At 51.2% G+C, this 18,938-nt stretch overlaps 1 long non-coding RNA gene across 1 annotated transcript in view; it reads left to right on the top strand.

The window, feature by feature from the left end:
- The window catches only part of LOC146858200 (uncharacterized), a 150,611-nt gene extending 132,991 nt beyond the window's left edge, over positions 1-17,620 (top strand). The window contains exon 4 of the long non-coding RNA XR_014980005.1: positions 16,579-17,620. This is a non-coding gene — a long non-coding RNA (uncharacterized LOC146858200). The remainder of the gene's footprint in view (positions 1-16,578) is intronic.
- The last annotated feature ends 1,318 nt before the right edge of the window (positions 17,621-18,938 follow it).

The raw sequence follows: 18,938 nt of genomic DNA on the forward strand, positions 1-18,938 counted from the left end.
GGAGAGCCATCACTTTAAAACGTATAAAACATGGCCTAACACCAAGAGGTGGTAGAGCAGTTTTCGTGATAGAGGCACATGAATCTCACCAGACAGAGGTATTCTATTCATGGATAGTATTTCCAGAATCAAATCCAGTAACACGCGTTTCACTTCTACAAAGAGGATGAACCACCTGAGGAATATATTCCTTTCGAGGATATTGAAATTCCACTCACATACCAGGAGCATGAGCTCTGGTTTAAAGGCGCCCTAAAACATTACAATCACAATGAAAAGAGGTACAACCTCAGGAATAGGGATAATTTGAGAAAACCTGACAGATATCAAGATAATGATACACGTCCCTCTCGTACCTTTCAGATATTGTCACAGACATTCGAAAGAAGAGGACGGTAAGAAAGCAAGGAAGAACGCGTGAAGTCCAAGGACGATCAACACGTTCAGAAAAGTAAAGCAAAACCTCAATTCTCCAAGAAAAAGGTAGCAGGTCTGAAGATCAGACATGCCGAGAATACTGAGAACCCAACTCAAGAACGGAGAATGCGCCCAGACCATGCTGGACAGTGCAGCAGAAGTTACAATAGCTCGCCAGAACCTGAAGGGACTTCTGGAGACAGTGGACTTGAATGAAGACATACAAGTTGAGACTATAGACACGAGGGTTAGTTCTCCACATAGCTTATATGAAATAACACTCCGGATGGAGGGAGACATACCAAGAAAAGTGAAAGCACTCTTTTGGGATCTTTCAAAGGGTTATGATATACTTCTAGCAGAACAGGACTGGCCACCAAAGTTTATCAGGGAGTGCCCAGATGGCGAGAACATCATTATGCCTGCCTTCTCCAACCATGTTCCAATTCATCTAAAATATACATTAGCCAGGAAATGGGCAGTAGCTCAAGCCCCAGCACTGTATAAAAATCATGTAGGGTGGGATGAGGACTCAGCTCACCATAAAATCCAGTTAAAAAATAAACCGACTGCACAAAGGCAGTACCCAGTTAAGCAAGAAGCTAAAAAACAGGTCAGGGAGATTTTAGATCAACTTAAATATCAGGGGGTGATTGAAACATGCACCTCATCAATGAACAATCCTTTGTTTCCTGTCTCCAAACCAGACAATACATATCGTCTAGTTTTGGATTACAGACTCTTAAATTCTTGTTGCAAAACATTTGCAGTGCAAAATGCACATAGTACAGCATTAATTAATAACATTGTGCGTAAAAAATATTAAACCACATTAGACATTTCTTTTGTCAAAATATTGCACCAGAAAGCAGATATTTGACCGCTTTCTCAATAATGGGGACAATTTTGTTGACTGCCCCAGAGATTCAAACACAGCCCGGGGTTATTCTCAGCGAGGGTAACAGAGTTACTACAAACTTATGATGACGAGGCATTGTCATATGTCGATGATATATATCTGACGGACGATGACCTGGATAGGCACTTGAACAGGGTGAGGCCCATAATATTGGGCTTCGCCTCACAGGGTTACAAATTCAACTTTAAAAAGTCAAGAATTGCCCACCTCAACGTCCTTTTCCTAGGATATGAACTATCAAGTAAAGGCAAATGCCTGGCAGCCAACTTTTTAGAAAAGTGTGCGCTGCTCCAACCGCCAAAAACGCGGAAAAATTTACAGTTGATTCTAGGTTTCCTAAATTTTGGAAGAACTTACATTTTAAATTACGCAGAAAGGGTTAAACCTCTCTACGAATTAATCAGACCTGATTTTAAAATCACACATTGGACACAAAAACACACAGAAATTTTGCGTTCACTCCAAACAGACATGTTAGCAACGAAATACTTGCAAACACGCGTAAACGTACGCAACTTAATGATCCGAATAATTCCGGGTCAATGCGGATTCACCTACTTAACTTTTAACGAAGGTGAAAAAGTACCAATTGCATACAAATCCCACTTGTATACACAAGCAGAAATGAAATTCACTTCTACGAAAAAATTCTGACAGCAGTTTAAATCGCTGTAGCAAAAGAAAGAGCCCTAGCACAGGGGAAACGCATTATGGTTGTGACTCCTGTACCAGCCCTAGAGGCAGTTACAAAGGCTAGCATTCCAAATGCAAAAGCTTTACATCCGAGATGGATACAATGGGTTAATTCTCTTGCTGCAACTGATGTTGAATACGTTTTTGATCCATATTTAAAAACACAAGCATTTCTTCAATATGAACACGAATGTCCTCCACCTACTGAAATTTTCCCTCTTAACCAGTACGAATTTATAATTTATACTGACGGATCTGCACAGCCCGCTACGGGGAGTAAACAAGCTTACAGTGCAGCGTGTGCTATCGTTAAAGGTCGCATGCGAGTTGGCAAATTCAGACCAATGGTCACAAAAACCCAATCTCTAGGAGATTGTACAGCTCAGCGAGCTGAACTACAAGCATTTAAGATGGCACTTGAAAATACAGATCGTGAATTCCCCACACTGATAGTGTGCGATTCCTTTTACTGTGTTCAATCTTATAATGAATATTTATAGAATTGTATTTAAAATGGTTTCAAAGATGCAAAAGGTGGCACAATCAAGCACAAATTGCTTTGGGAACAAGAAGTTCAGTAGCGAAACAAACTACAGAACACTCACGTGATACACAAGCTGAGTCACCAACGTGATGGCGTTCACGTTGAAGGGAATTCATTGGCTGATGAAGCCGCGAAAGGGGCTGTGCAAATGGCTTCTGTAGCTGCAATAACACAATAGACAGCGAAATAATGCTGGCTGTCAATGCATCAAGCAAAGGCAGTGGTGCGGCATTACCTAAAAAGTTTCCACTCAAATACTCATATATAATTGATGCGAATGGCGTTCCGTTTGCTCGAATTCCTGGAGTGGGGGATAGAGTAATTCCATACAGGGAACGTATAGCAGCTTTGATTTACGAAGCACATCTGGGAGAGGGTCTGACACATCAGGGGATCTCAAAGACAACTTTAGAGTTAAAAGAGATGTACTGATGGCCAGGGATGAATACTCTCATTCACATCTTCATTAATAACTGTATAGCATGCAATAGAGATCGCAGTTCAGAACCCCACCAGACACCTGACTACAATGTAGCCAGCCCAGTTCAGACACCATTGTTAGATAGCATCAGACTAACGATGTACATGCGTCCTCATGGACGAATGCAATCCCAGAAACACTAAGTCTAGGTTCCTATGGATGTGGCCTCAGCGCTCGGCTGACTCTCGAACTGTTATAAACGATTTGTGAGTCTTTATCGGCACATACGCAATAGGCACACTACATTCTGACCAGGGTCCTGCGTTTAGCTCTAGCGCTTACAAAGAAGCCATGGCCAGTCTGGGCGTAGCATTGCGGTATTCTTCTCCATTCCATCCTTTTTTTGTAAAACATTTTTATTGGCATTTATAAACAGTTATACACTTAGGCACAGGCGATAGCGCTATTATCATATAGGCATACATAACAGGAGCGCCCAGTCGTATCCCTTTCGGTCTCTCAATCTCGTGGGCCCTCGGGCTTCTCGCCTCTACCCTGAGCTGGGCTGCAGGCATGTGTCCGGGATCTGCCTCTGGGTATGCCCTACTGGAGTGCGCAGTGGTCGCCTCGCCGCTAGGGGGCCGTGCAGTGTGAGTAATCCCCTGTAAGGGGTATCGTAGAGGCTATAGGGTTGCAGCCATTAACTAACCGTCAACTAACTGGGGACAGATAAACTAGGGAAAAAGGGTGCACTATGTCGCGGATCATGAATACTTGTAGCTGTGCGCCTGAGAGCTGGACCATCGTCTGGGACAAAGTCGGGATGGTCGCGGATGCGGAGGAGGGAAGGGAGTCAGGGGAGGCGGGAGCACCGATCATTGCCTATGTGGGACCTGGCGGTGGGACCTGTGGTGTCTGCCTCTGCGAGTCACCGGGTGCTTGGACTGCCTGGGTCCGTACAGCTTTGTAGATCCAAGTGACAAGATGGCGGCCTGACCCAATCTGCAGTATCGCATGGATGACCGGGTGCGTGGGGGGTTCCGTGCGGCAGTCCGTGAGAAGTTGCCTATGCCGTAGGAACTGCCCCCTGGGAAGCTCGAAGTCCCCGACCAGTGCATCGAAGGTCTGCAAGCCCTCCCCGGAGAACAGCATACCCACCTCCGTCACAGCATGATCCGTCCACACCTGCAGCATTCGCTCTGTGTAATGCGCCCGACCCCTGGGGAGCCCCACCAACGGCAGCAGCGGAGAGTACAGGGGAGTATCCCGACTAAGTCGGTGAACACGCGCCAGACAGGCGCGCGCTGTCATGACCTGGAGGGGCCGGGATAGCGGCGGTGTTGCACCTGGCAGCAGCATGCGATGGACAGTGGGGGTTTGAATCCGCCCCGTCTCAGTGATCAGCTCCTCTTGTGCCCGGCCTGCCGTCCAACGTGACACCCACTGTAATTGGGCGGCAAGAAAATACACCTCGAATGAGGGAGCCGCTAACCCACCCTGGTCAAGGGGCATTGCAATTTTGCCAGGGTTATACGCCGGCGGCCGTTGCCCCATATGAGGGTCCCAAGCAGGGTATCCAGCTAACAGAACAGGGATCGCGGGGAAACCACCGGAAGATTGGAGAAGAGGTAAAGCAGGCACGGGACCAGGATCATTTTTGCGACGGCTATCATTCCCACGACAGCCAAGTGGAGACCCTTCCAGAAATGGACCAAGGATCGGATGCTACCCATCAGTGTGCGGTAATTCCCCTCATAGATATCTTGCGGCGTATGATATAGCTTAACGCCGAGATATCGAACCGCTTGGGGGCTCCACGAGATATCAACGTCCCCTATTCGTATCGGACCCTGGGGCACGACTTGTGTTAAGGGATAGACAGTGGACTTGGCCCAATTCACCCTAAGGCCCGTCACCTCCGCAAAGTCATGCAGGATGCGTGATATAGGGGTCAAATCGGCCGTAATGTCCCGGACATATATGAGTACGTCATCAGCGTACAGTGATACTGCGTGGGTAGAATCGCCTATCGGGATGCCCCACTCCTCACCCGCCCCACGCAACAGGGTCGCCAGCGGTTCCATCGCCAACGCGAAGAGCAGGGGGGAGAGCGGACATCCCTGCCTGGTACCACACCGGATCGGGAAGGAGTCCGAAATGAGGGGGCCTATACGTGCTCTGGAACTGGGCGAAGAGTAGCTGAGCCGAGTGTAGGCCTGCAGTTTGGGCCCTAAGCCCATGCGTTGCAGGACCTGAAACAGATAGGCCCAGGAGAGCGTGTCAAACGCTTTTTTAAGGTCCAGCACCAGACACGCTGCCCGGGGGAACCGTTCCCGCACCTGGTCCTGCACATGGAACAACCGTCGGATATTATAAGAGGCACGAATCCGCTCTGATCCGGATGGATAAGCCGTGGGAGGATCGTGGTGTACCTGTCTGCCAGGGTCTTCCCGTAAATTTTGTAATCCGCTGACAGTAGGGTTATGGGTCGGTAGGAGCCCAGCTGATGCGGGTCTCTATCTGGTTTAAGGAGGGAGACTATAACGGATTTGCGCATGGATTGAGGTAGGACCCATGCGTCTAGAGCTGCCTGGAACTGTAATTCTAGTTGAGGGACTAACTGGGACGCGTAGGCCTGGTAAAATTCAAGTGGGAAGCCATCCAGGCCAGGGGCCTTGTGGGTGGCTAGCGCCTTCATAGCGTGCCGAATCTCAGCCGCCTTGAGAGGGCGATCTAGGTCTAGACGTGTGTCATGGTCTATGCGGGGAAGCCGAATACGATCCAGGAATTCAGCCAGGACTTCATCCGATACCGGGGGATGGGGGCTAGTGTACAAGTGCGTGTAATGCTTTTGAAAGGCCTTGAGTATCTGACCCTGCGATTACACCAGGGTGCCCTGGGCGTCACGAATGGCCGTGATGGTCGGGAGGCTCGAATCCTGCTTTATGAGCCACGCCAATAGTGTGCCCGCGCGGTCGCCTTCTGTGTGGGCCCTAGCAGCGTACGCCGCGAAATTAAACCAGCCCATGCTTGCCAACGCTGCTGAGTAAGCAGTCTCGGCACTAGCTATCTCTGCCGGTGTGGCTTTAGCTGGATCAGTCTCCTTAGTAAGCGCGGCCAGTGCCCTTTCCGCCCGCTGAATGTCCCCCTCCAGAACCCGCCGGACCCCCGCAACATGACGAATGCAATTACCACGCATTACGACCTTAAAAGCATTCCATTCCAGCGCTCGCGTACTGGCCATGCCTGCGTTCTCCCAGAAATAATGACTAATGTGATCCGCCAAGGTTTGTCGGAAGACCGGGTCTTCAAGACTGTCCCTAGGGAGGCGCCAAGCAGGGACAGGGGGATTCGGCGGGCGCCATTGCAGTGTTATCGTGTGGGCGTCATGATCTGATATAGTTCTACCTAAGTAGTCAGCGTCTAGAACGGTAGAGAGGATGGTGGGGGAACAAAGGAAACAGTCCAGACGCAATCTAAGATTATGCGGTCTGGAGTGGAACGAATAAAGTTTAGCGGTTGGGTTCCGAGTCCGCCAAGCATCCGCCAGAGACCAATGGCGCATCCAGGTTGTGAACCGTTTTGCCTGCGTTACAATGGGGGAGGTTGGAAGGGGCGGGTGGGATCTGTCTAAGGTTATGTCTTGTACGCAGTTGTAATCGCCCCCCAAGATTCACGGCACCTGTGTGTATGTGCTTAAGGGGTTGGATAGCGTGTCCCAGAATTTGGTTTGATCAATGTTCGGCCCATAGATGCTGCCTAGTAATACCGTCTGGCCGTCTAACCGACCGAGTAATAGGACATAGCGACCCTCCGGTCTATTATGTGTGATAACTCCTGAAAAGGGACTCCCGGGGGCACCCATATGAGGGCACCGCGGGCGAATGCGGAATAAGTTGTGGCATAAAGGGTTCCCTGCCAGCTTCTACGCAATTTCGCAACCTCCCCCGCCGTTAGGTGTGTCTCCTGCAGGAATGCAATTTGTGCCTGGTGACGCTTGATGTATGCGTATATGGAGTATCGCTTGCGCGCCGTATGCATACCTCGCACATTCAGTGTAAGAATTGTGGTTTTACCGGCGTGTGCCATCAGTGCGTGTGTCTAGTGCATGTCGCAGGACGAGTCAGCCGGGTCCCCCAGGGGACCCTGGCCCCGATCCATCCACCCCGCACCCGCGGTTCCAGCGCATCAGTGCAGCAGTTCAGCGGCTTGTGGGTTGGGACATAGTGCAGAAGGTGTGCGTGGGAAGGGAAGGGGAAACTGGGGTGAGGCGAATGCAACTTGCCCCAACGCGGGGGACATATCGCCAAGTGCGATATGTCCAAACTGACTCCCGAATTGTACGAGAGCATTAACCTATTATTGAAGGGGGGTCGGTTGGCGTCTGCTGAGGGCTCTACGTGCGGGCTATGCGCGTTATCTATGGCTAACCGCTGGACAATTTAAGCGCTTCTGGGGATGAGGATGCCTGAGGCAGCGGGGGGAACGCTAGGAGCGCTGGGCCGGCAAATGTACGGGGCGGAGATTATCTCCCCATTCTGTGAGTGTACGGCACGCTATAAGGAGCCAGTCATATCAGGTCGTCCGCTGTTCGCTGGGTGACTGAAGGCAGAGCCCCCGAGTCCACTCCAGACTGTGTCGCCTCACTTTCCTCCTCCTCCTCTGACGTGAAGACGTGGGGGGCGCGCTCCAAGTCCGTTGCCGGGGAAGCCGGGCAAAGGCCCGCCGCCGCTTTTAAGGCCTGGTGCCGTTCCTGGATTACCTGCTCCAAGTCCGGGGACCCCAAAGTGTGTGACGGCCCCGCGGGGGTACCTGGGCGGTGTCGTCTCCGAGAGCGCTGCCTCCTTGGCCCCCCTGCGCTCGCGCGTTGTTCCTGAGGGCGCCCAATCCGCCGGCCCACAGTACAGTTCTGGTCTGCCCAGTCGTGCGCCTCCTCAGGTGTTGTAAAGAAGTGGGTAACACCGCCGTGGATGATCTTCAGGCGGGCCGTGAATAGGAGAGAGTACTGTATTTTTTCTTCCCTGAGGCGCCGTTTCACCTCCAGAAAGGACGCCCTTTGGCGTTGGACTGCACGTGAGTAGTCGGGAAAGATCATGATAGTTTTATTCTCGATTCGGAGCGGGCCTGCTTGCCGAGCCGCCCGAAGTACCGCATCCCGGTCCCTGAAGTGGAGGAATTTGGCCAGCATCGGGCGAGGCGGGGCTCCCGGCTGCGGTCGGCGAGCCGGGACGCGGTGCGCCCTCTCAACAGAGAAGTATGCTGTGCGGTCGTCACTAAGGGTGAACGATTTAGTCCAGGTTTCAATGTACTCCACCGCATCAGCTCGTTCAATTCCCTCCGGCAGCCCGAGGACGCGAATGTTGCAGCGTCGCGACCGCCCCTCCAGGTCATCGACGCGTTCTTCCATGTTGGACATGCGACCCATCAAAGCGTGCATCGAGTCCCGTTGCGTTTCCACCATAGGTTGGATGTCGGCGACCGCTTTTGCGTTGTCCGTGACTCTATCCGCTAGTTTACGGTGGTCATCGCGGAGGAGACTGACATCCGTAGTTAGGGTGCCCAGCTGATGCTCTAAGAAGAGTAGCGACTGCTCAATCGCCGCCAGGACCTGATCCAGTTTGGTCGACAAGGATGGCTCCCCACTCGATCCTGCGGACACCGGGGCCCCTCCACCGCACCGGCCAGGACACCTGATGCTGCCCCGGGGGTCGACAGCACTGCCCTAGACTTGCCCATGACGTCCACCGGGAGGGCTCCCGCAGGCACGGAGCGGGCGCTGTATCAGAGCAAGGTGTGGTCGTGACCGGCCTTGGGCCCTCCGGCGCTCCGCTGCGACGCTTCGTCTCCAGGCACTGCTGCTGGGCCGTATCGCCTGTGGGGCAGGTGGGGTTGCGGAGGGCAGAGCGGCCGTTCGAGCGGCGGAGGTCACCCACCAGGCCGTCGCCAGTCCCCCCCTTGTCTGCGGCAAGGTCCCCTCTCTGTGTATCCCCAGGACAGGCTCTTCCGCTGGGCCGGCTATGCCCCTTCAGGGAGACTGAGTCGGTGTCAGTGCCTCACGGGTCCCTCGCCGTCTCCCCCGCACTCCAGCCAGACCCCTGGGGGTCGCCGCCGTCTATGCGATGCCCGGGTAGCACCTCCGGGTCCTAGGAACTGGTGCGCGACACTCCATGGCCTCGCCGGCCCTCTGCCCAGGTCGCTACACCGGGGTGTCACAGGCCGCCATGTTAAGGTCAGGCAAACGTCCCCGCAGCCACCGGAGGCCTCCTCACGCTGGAGTCACCCCCCCCGGCGCCGCACTCAATCTTATGCGCCACTGCGCGGGCCCACCTGTACCTCGGCCTCTAGGGTCCCGCGGTGCGGTTGCCTCCTGGTCTCCTGCAGATCGCCGCACAGCCGCGCCGGCCGACAGTGGTGGCAGCCCTCGCAGGCCGATGCCGGCAGCCACGACACCCCTCTCCGGGTCTCTCCTTATCACGCCTCTTCTCCGTAGGTGCCTCGGCTCGCCGCAAATGTCCTCCACACGGGGGGGTATGGGAGGCTCACCGGCACTCACGGAGCATTGGGACCCGTGGTCCGCTACTGTATTGCCCCCCCTCCGTGCAATCCACTCCCGGGGCAGCCAGACAATCCCCGCGGGGGTACGGGATCACCACCTCCGGCGCTCCGACATCTGGCCCGTAGTTTGTCAGCGGTCCTGCATCTCGCCGCCGCTGCCGCTCGTGTCAGCCGCTAAGCACTGTTTCCTCATTGCTGTTTCTCTGCCTGTGCCACCTTTTGCCTTTTGTACCCCTGTGCCCGTTTTTTCCTCATTGTACCCCATTTTTCTCTGTGTCCCCGCTGCCTGTGCCACCTTTTGCCTTTTGTACCCCTGTGCCCGTTTTTTCCTCATTGTACCCCATTTTTCTCTGTGTCCCCGCTGCCTGTGCCACCTTTTGCCTTTTGTACCCCTGTGCCCGTTTTTTTCCTCATTGTACCCCATTTTCCTTTCTGTCCCGTTGCCTCCGTGTCCCCCGCCGTTCTTTCCCACCGCTGCGTCCCTGCGGCCCCGCCCCCTTGATTCCCATTGGCCGCCCCGCTCCCACCTCCCAGCTGCTCCTCCCTCCCTCTCCCCCTCATATGGAGGCCACGCAGCGGCCGAAGGCGCGCCTAAGCCAAGCCCGACTGCGCCCTTCTGCGCCTGGACCGCGCCCAGCGCCAATACCCCTGGCCCCCGCCAGAGACAAGAAACCCGGCTGAGATACGACTCAGCCGCCCTCAACGCACTCAACACCGGACGAACACTCGCCTGCTACCGAGCCACCCCGAAGCGAACCCACGGACCCTTCACCTGTCAAGCCTGAAAATACACCTGCCTCCGAACCTGCAGAACACCCACCGGACCTCGCAACAACAACAACCATCTCAAGGGCATCCTCCTCAATACCCGCTCCATCCACAAACACGCCGTCGAACTCTGGGACCTCCTCGACACAACAGCACCGGACATCGCCTTCCTCACGGAAACCTGGATGAACGCCTCCTCGGCCCCGACATCGCCATAGCCATCCTGAACGGCTACAAGATCACCCGGAAAGACCGCATCAACAGAACCGGAGGAGGAATCGCTATCGTCTACAAGAACACCATCAGCGTCACGACCAACACCGATGACACACTCTCCGCCGCCGAACACCTACACTTCCAGATTCACACCGACCCCAAGACCACCCTTAGAGGAACACTCATCTACAGACCCCCGGGGCCACGCACACAATTCAGCGAAACCATCGCCGACTTCATCAGCCCACACGCCCTTGCCTCACCAGAATACATCCTCCTAGGGGACCTGAACTTCCACCTGGAGAAAAACAGCAACAACGACACCACCACCCTGCTCGACAACCTCGCCAACCTCGGACTCAAACAGCTGGTGAACACTCCCACCCACACCGCTGGCCACACGCTCGACCCCATCTTCTCCGCCAGCAACCACGTCTCCTTCAACCACTCCACCGGACTACACTGGACCGACCACAGATGCATCCACTTCACCTTCAATAAGAACACATCCCACCACCGCACGCAACAGATCCCCCGCAGATGCTGGAGCTAAATATCCACAGACCAGCTCCTCTCATCACTGAGCCAGAACCCGCCAGCCAACACCACCGACACCAACGACGCGGCCCACAACCTCGCACAGTGGATCACCAACTGCGCCGACGACCTCGCACCACTCAAGAATCCCCCAGGCATGACCAGCAACAGGAAAACTTCATGGTTCACAGACGCCCTCAAAGAATCAAAGAAAACCTGCCGATCCCTCGAAAAAAACTGGCGCCGCGACCAAACTACAGAAAACATGACAGCCCTCAAGAACGCCTCCCGCAAACACCACCAACTGATCCGCACCACCAAAAGGACATCATTCAAAGAACGACTAGACAACAACACCCATAACAGCAAGGAACTCTTCAACATCGTCAAGGAGCTCTCCAACCCCAACGCCAGCAACAACGACATCACAACCTCACAAGAACTCTGCAACTCCCTCGCCACGTTCTTCCACCGAAAAATCGCAGACATACACGACAGCTTCGGACCTCAGACTCCACCTCCAACCTCCGAACCAGCGACACCCACCACCACCCTCAGCTCCTGGACCCCCATCAGCACTGAAGACACCACCAACATCATGAACTCCATCCACTCCGGCTCCCCCTCAGACCCATGCCCCCATCATATCTTCAACAAAGCCGACACAATCATCGCACCCATCTCCGGAACATCATAACCAGCTCCTTCACGTCAGCCACCTTCCCAAAGAGCTGGAAGCACGCAGAAATCAAAGCCCTTCTGAAGAAACCTACAGCAGACCCCAAAGACCTCAAGAACTTCCGCCCCATCTCTCTCCTGCTCTTCCCGGCCAAAGTCATCGAGAAGACCGTCAACAAACAGCTGACTGCTTTCCTCGAAACAAACAACTCGCTCGACCCATCCCAGTCCGGATTTCGAGCCAACCACAGCACCGAGACCGCCCTCATTGCAGCCACCGACGAAATCAGGACCCTGATGGACAACAGAGAAACAACCGCCCTCATCCTCCTGGACCTCTCGGCAGCCTTCGATACCGCACCCTAATAACTCGCCTCTTCAACACTGGATCCAAGGAAAGGCCCTGGAATGGATCACCTCGTTTCTCTCCGACAGAACACAGAGAGTCCGCCTCCCTCCCTTCCGCTCAGAGGCCTCCGAGATCCTACCCTCTTCAACATCTACATGAGCCCCCTCGCCGCCATGGCACGCAAACACAACATCAACATCATCTCCTACGCCAACGATACCCAGCTGATACTCTCCCTCACCAAAGACCCAGCCGCCGCCAAAACCGACCTCCAAGAAGGAATGAAAGACGTCGCAGAATGGATGAAGCTCAGCCGCCTGAAGCTGAACTCAGACAAAACGGAGGTCCTCATCCTCGGACAATCCCCATCCGCCTAGGACGACTCCTGGTGGCCCTCAGCACTGGGCCCCGCGCCGACACCATCGGACCACGCACGCAACCTGGGATTCATCCTGGACTCCTCCCTCACGATGACCAAGCAAGTCAACGCCGTCTCGTCCTCGTGCTTCAACACCCTGCGCATGCTCCGGAAAATCTTCAGATGGATCTCCACCGAAACCAGGAAGACTGTCACCCAGGCCCTCGTCACCAGCCGACTGGACTACGGAAACGCCCTCTACGCGGGAACCACTGCCAAACTGCAAAAACGACTACAACGCATACAGAACGCCTCCGCACGACTCATCCTCGACATCCCTCACCACAGCCACATATCCGCCCACCTGTGAAACCTGCACTGGCTCCCCGTCAGCAAGAGGATCACTTTCAGGCTCCTCACCCATGCACACAAAGCGCTCCACGACATGGGCCCCGAATACCTCAACAACCGCCTCTCGCTCTACACTCCCACCCGCCAGCTCCGCTCCGCCAGCCTCGCCCTCGCCACCGTCCCACGGATTCGCAGAACCACCGCCGGAGAAAGATCGTTCTCCTACCTGGCAGCCAAGACATGGAACTCCCTCCCCGCACACCTACAAATGACCCAGGACCATCTCACCTTCAGGAAACACCTCAAGACCTGGCTCTTCATGGAGTAGCGGCTCCCCCCCACCCCCTCAGCGCCTTGAGACCCGCACGGGTGAGTAGCGCGCTCTATAAATGCTCTGATTGATTGATTGATTGATTGCAGGACTGTTAGCACCTTTTGAAGCAGTCCTCGGAATTTTTCCAAACTTCGTGCACTCTGTGTTTGGCAGACTGCCGCTCCTTTTAGCACTCGTTGCAGGGATACTGTTTTTGCTCCTACTGCTACGATATGGCAAGCCAAATCACCAGCGACACCCAGTTCACCATGTAAAGAACTCTATTGGAGGTGAAGTGTCGTGAGCGCATCGTCCATATTCTGGGTTTACCTCGTCTACGAGAATTAAACACCACTTGGTTTCTGTCATTCAGACCAATCTGGCAAGATTGCAACTTACCTGTTCTACGCTGCCTGCTATGCTGTGAAGAATGCGTGCTGGACATTTGTCTGACACTCCCATCAGTCATGCCTACGGATCTCGATACTCTCCTGGACCCAATAACGGCCCATGCTATGTGTTGTCCCCAGCGGCTACCAATCCTGATGGCGGCATTCATTGAGATCTCACAGACGCAACATGCCACTGCTGAGGTACGAGAGGAAACACCAGGCGCGCAGGTAATATCCAATCCGGACATTGCTGATGCTTCCCATGCTGAAGGCGATAGTTTGCATCTATGTGCTGTTGATCTTCTACACAAGGTATTCCAACTGTCACCCACAACGGCAGACGACTTGTTGTCTACAGGTTTAGAAAATGTTATGTTTTCTCCATCCCCACACACTGACTTTTGATTCAAGCACACAGTGTTCCGGAGAGACTCTGAATTTAGCCTTCATTATTTTTCAAACGTGATACTGACTTTGAAACTTTTTCTATGATTATATATTTTTTTGCCGTCTCAAAAACTGTATTTTTCATTTTTTGGCACAATAATCTGCTTATAGTAGAACTATTCATAGAGAATAGAATTCGTTGATAACACTTCCAGGGACAGTATTCCACCTTGTCATGAATAACAATTTGACTTGTGTAACCTGATATGAAATGGTTTTGGCCCCTTTTTCTTCTGTATTTACGAGCCATTTCATCACATGTAATATTTTGGTTCATTCATTTAGCATTCCAATGTGATCCTATGCTTAGAATGGAACATTGCCTTTAAAATGTACAACACTTTATGCATAGCAATGGTTTTGTAATGTATTTTTAGAACTTATGTTTTAGATATGTTTTTAGCTTATTTTAGCAAACTCATGCGATACTCTGTTTTAAGATATGTTTAGAACGTTTAGGATTTAGTAACGTCGTTCATACGAAACTGGAGTGGGTGTTGTGTGCAGATTTAGATTCCGTATATAGGTCTCCCGATTTATGCCCTTATATAGATACGATTCACATTGCCCTTATTTGGACATAGAAATCCGGCCCTTATTTAGACATTGTCTGTACAAACCAAATACAGGCATGGTCACCTACATCCGTCCATTCACGTCACAACAAATTCTTGCAAAGCCAGACCCTTAAGCCTTTAGGAATTTCCCTCAGCTTGAATATTGATTTCTCCAAGAACTCATTAAGTATGCATGAACATCTATTCCTTAGGGGTTCATTCATGACGTTCCTCTGCCCGACGTTTATGTCAATACTGGCATTCCTAGACACCTTCAAGGTATAAATATACCAGCACTTGCACTGGCAAATTGCGGTTCCCGGAGGATTTGATCCAACCCAGACTACGCGGTTCGCCACGGCAAGTTCGGAAGGAGATCGAGTTCCAGCCTGATGCACTGACCTGACGCTGCCATCCTCATCGCAGAGAATCCATCTCCAGTGCTCTCTGACTTCCCTTGCGGGGGGTTAGACTATCGAGTCCAGAAAAGAGATTCCAACCTCTCTCATTCTAAGGTATGGAGCTGACTAGAACTTATAGAAACTTTTGGCAACTCTTGGCTACTTCAAACCTCATACTGCACTTAGGTTAGGTACACTGGGGTAGAACAATTTAGAAGCATCAGATGAGTATCACATTTTAGCTTATGTTATTTATGTATGTATTTTAATTAATATATGTCATAGCTACAAACCATGCTATTGCAGTATTATTTTATCTTACTGCTAACTTCGTACATATTGTACTTAGTCTGGCTTATGTTTGTAGCAATACATATCTCTTGCATGAGAAATAAGACTGTTCAATAAACCCTTTTATTGAAACGCCCGTCTCTCTATTTCTGTGCAACTCTGTAGAAACGAAGCATGCACGATTGACTGAGGGAAACTGCTATCTATTGTTTCCACGATTCTGAGACTGTTCCGTTTCTAAAAGGAAACAAAGTTGTTATGTTTATGCGGTTGTCAGAGACTAATCCCTTCTTGTATATTCGAGAAGTTTCTAGTGACCTCTGAGTTAGCTGGCGCACACAAGTAATTAAGTTTAATATACTCGATAGAGACATACTGATCTTAGTCCTATGTCAAATCTATAGTGTATGTTCTTCCAATGCGCAGAGCCTATCAGGGATATAGGAACTACACAACATTTTGTTTCTCCATACACACTGTCAGCCATGTCACAACTGAGATTCACCCCATAGGCAGGGAGCCATAATTCAAGTGTGGGCTACGAGAGGCTGAAAGGACTACAGCTACCATGAGGCCCTGTTGCTGAGACCCTTAACAAGTTATACTAGTGCTGTTACTCCATACTCACTTTTCTGCCATGTCTCAACTGAAGTTCACCTCAAGGTTAGGCAGGGAGCTATTGGCAAGTGTGGGGCAGGAGAGAATGACATGACTACAACTACCATGAGAACCTGTTTCTGCAACACTTAATATATACTAGTGCTGTTACTCTATATACTCACTTTTAAGCCATGTCACTACTGAGGTTCAGGTCATACGGACTGAGTAGTGTACACACAATGCTCTGCTCAGCCACGTCTGCCTACTTAGCCTCATCTCCAGAGCAAAAAATAATCAGTCCGTTAGAGACACCATGCAAAGTGTGTACATGAAACATCTGTTGAGCATGAGGGTAACCCTGCTTGTTCAATTTGCCTTTTGATACATTAACACTGCATAGCACACATGATTAGCAATGACAAAACTACTGCCAATTCGTGTGCATGCCTGCATTTTACACAAATCGGACTTGGAATATACTAATATTCAGGTAACTTCCACACTGTATTGGGTGCAAGTCACTGGGAGTTGGCATTTCCATCCCTTATCGCAAAATAAACCATATCAACACAGCTAATGAGCAGGCCTTTACCACGTTCTGTGATGGAGGTATACTAATGTCATGAAAACGAGTCACACATAACTGGCATAGTTTGCAGTCTTAAACTCCACCCCTTTTTTCTCTCCCAGGCATGAACTCACTGTGACCCACATTGTGTTTAGTTAGATACCACATGTACAATAATAACAATGTAATCCCTGTCCCAACAGGTCGATCTGGTACAACATCCAGCCAGAGTAAGGATACCCCAGGCTCAAACGTAACCCCGGAACCAAGCTTCCAGCGATGCAGAATCTTCTGGACACGTGGAGGTGGAGTACCAACCTGGTCCATCTGGTCAGCCTGGGCAGACGGCACCGGTGAGTCCAACTGTGCCCACAGCGACATCTCCCATGCCAGCTTCAAAATCACAGCTGACCTCTATCCCAACATCCTGAGAATCTAGCATGAGAACAACATCTCCTGCCCCCATCCCAATGCTGGAGCCGAGGACCAACAACACAGTCACTGAGGATGGAGGAGCGAGTGGGAGGGAACAGGCACGGCCATGGGTACATGCCCGTGGGGGCAAAGGTGGTGGGAGGGCAACTGTGGGGCTGCAACATGAGGCTCCTGGTGCCACTGGCGCCCAGGCCAACCTTGACCAGTCCTGAGGGATACCAGGAAGTGATGGACCAGGTACTAAAGGAACACTGGGACATGAAGCAACTGCAGAGGTCCATAGGCCAGAGCCTGGATACCCATAACAACCAAATAGGCCAGCTCATTTGGGTGCTGAGGAACATTAATACCACACTCTGCAGGGCCTTAACACCTCCACCTACCCCTCCCTGTGGCACAACTACATCTGTACCTTCAACATCTGCGGCAGCCACAGGAACTGAGGTCCTGTCAGAAGGAGTGTCCTCGGACACCCCTGACACTGCAGTTGTGGATCCCCCTGCCCGACGTAGGGTGGGACGCCTAAGGAAATATCCAGCAGGGTCGGATGGCAAGACACCCACCACTGCCTGTAAGAAGCTTTGCCACTGGTTTCCTCCTTTGTGTGCAATCTGTTCACTTTGAGTATTCCTGTACACTTTCCCACTTCTGATGGGAGAAGTGTGTTGTACTTTAGACTCCAGTCAATGTGGCTCTTACAACAATGGTTTCATCCACCAACACTGACAGCTGCACTCCATTGTGCTAATTTGTTTTCATTTTTTGTTTAATTTCTTGTTGTCACCATGTACACTGCAATAAATTCACTTCTAAAAACAGTAGCCCATGTAGTATCATTTACATCTAGCAAATTATGTTGTATTCCCATGTGATTCCTCAGATAATGTGTAAGCTACTTAGGTAAGCATATACCTATGTATTGTAAACATTGTTCTACATACTATCTCAACCATGCCACCCCAAGACAGACACACAGGTGTACAGTCTCAGGACAACTTTATTCCATAGTCCCAACCTTAATCTGACATAATGTCACAAAAAGATTAAAACAAGACATCACAAAACTATCTGTGATAGTGACCACAAATGTCATGTGCATACTTCAAAAACATGGTAAGAGGTGATACATCTGACAATGCCAAATAGAATAGGCAACTGACAATTGGTTCATGTCATCAGCTGGAGCCACATTGACAACCTTACAAAGGTATCCCACATCATTGAAAAAATAAACCAAAACATATACGTACAACAGTCTCTCAGCACAGGTTCATCCCAATCCAGTCTTGCTGCATCTGGTGGAATGTCACAAGCATATGTTAGTGGTGTGCCACAAGCACTGTTGCATACAATGATGAGACACATCAACAGCTACATCCAGTTCATACACATTGAGGACTTAGCCAATGTGAAGGTAGACTAGCATGATGTGGCCCAACAACAACACTGTGTTAGAGAACATGATGGCACACATATTGCAATAGGACCACCACTCGACAGGGAAAAAGACCAATGGAGTCTTAGCAACTTCCATCCTATCGCTGTGCAAGCTGGCTTGGTACCGGAGTAGTACACCCAAATACTGTACCAGACATTCCCAGGAACAATCCATGTCCACTTCATACTTAAAAATAGCCTCATATACCTGCTGATGTCACTTCTCTGAAATGTCCAAATGAAGATGACACGGTGAAGTACCTACAACAGACCAATATAAAGAGATTAGCCAGGAATCCATACACCTGACACCAATCACAGTCAACTTCGGGAGTACACAGTACATTGGAACATGTCACCTACACAGAGCTACATAAAGTACATGTGCATGTCTCCAAACCTAACTCTACAAACAGCTGTGCACAGATTTTGACACAGCTGCACATACCTAACATGTATCCATTAACCTCACAGCATCACAACAACAGTCACTATAATAGTCAAAGTCATGACATCCCACAGTATACTGACACTCAAGAGAAGAAGTTGTTGATGAGCTCTTGTTGCTTGTCAACCCCTTCCTCTTTCCCACTATCATCATTTGGCATTTCAGGATCCTCACCCTGTGTCTCTTGCTGGTCTTCATCCTCTGCAATGAGAGGGATGTTAGATTGCAGTGCAAGGTTGTGGA

This window comes from Triturus cristatus, chromosome 3_2 (genome assembly GCF_964204655.1).
Source record: "Triturus cristatus chromosome 3_2, aTriCri1.1, whole genome shotgun sequence".
Classification (NCBI taxonomy): Eukaryota; Metazoa; Chordata; class Amphibia; order Caudata; family Salamandridae; genus Triturus; species Triturus cristatus.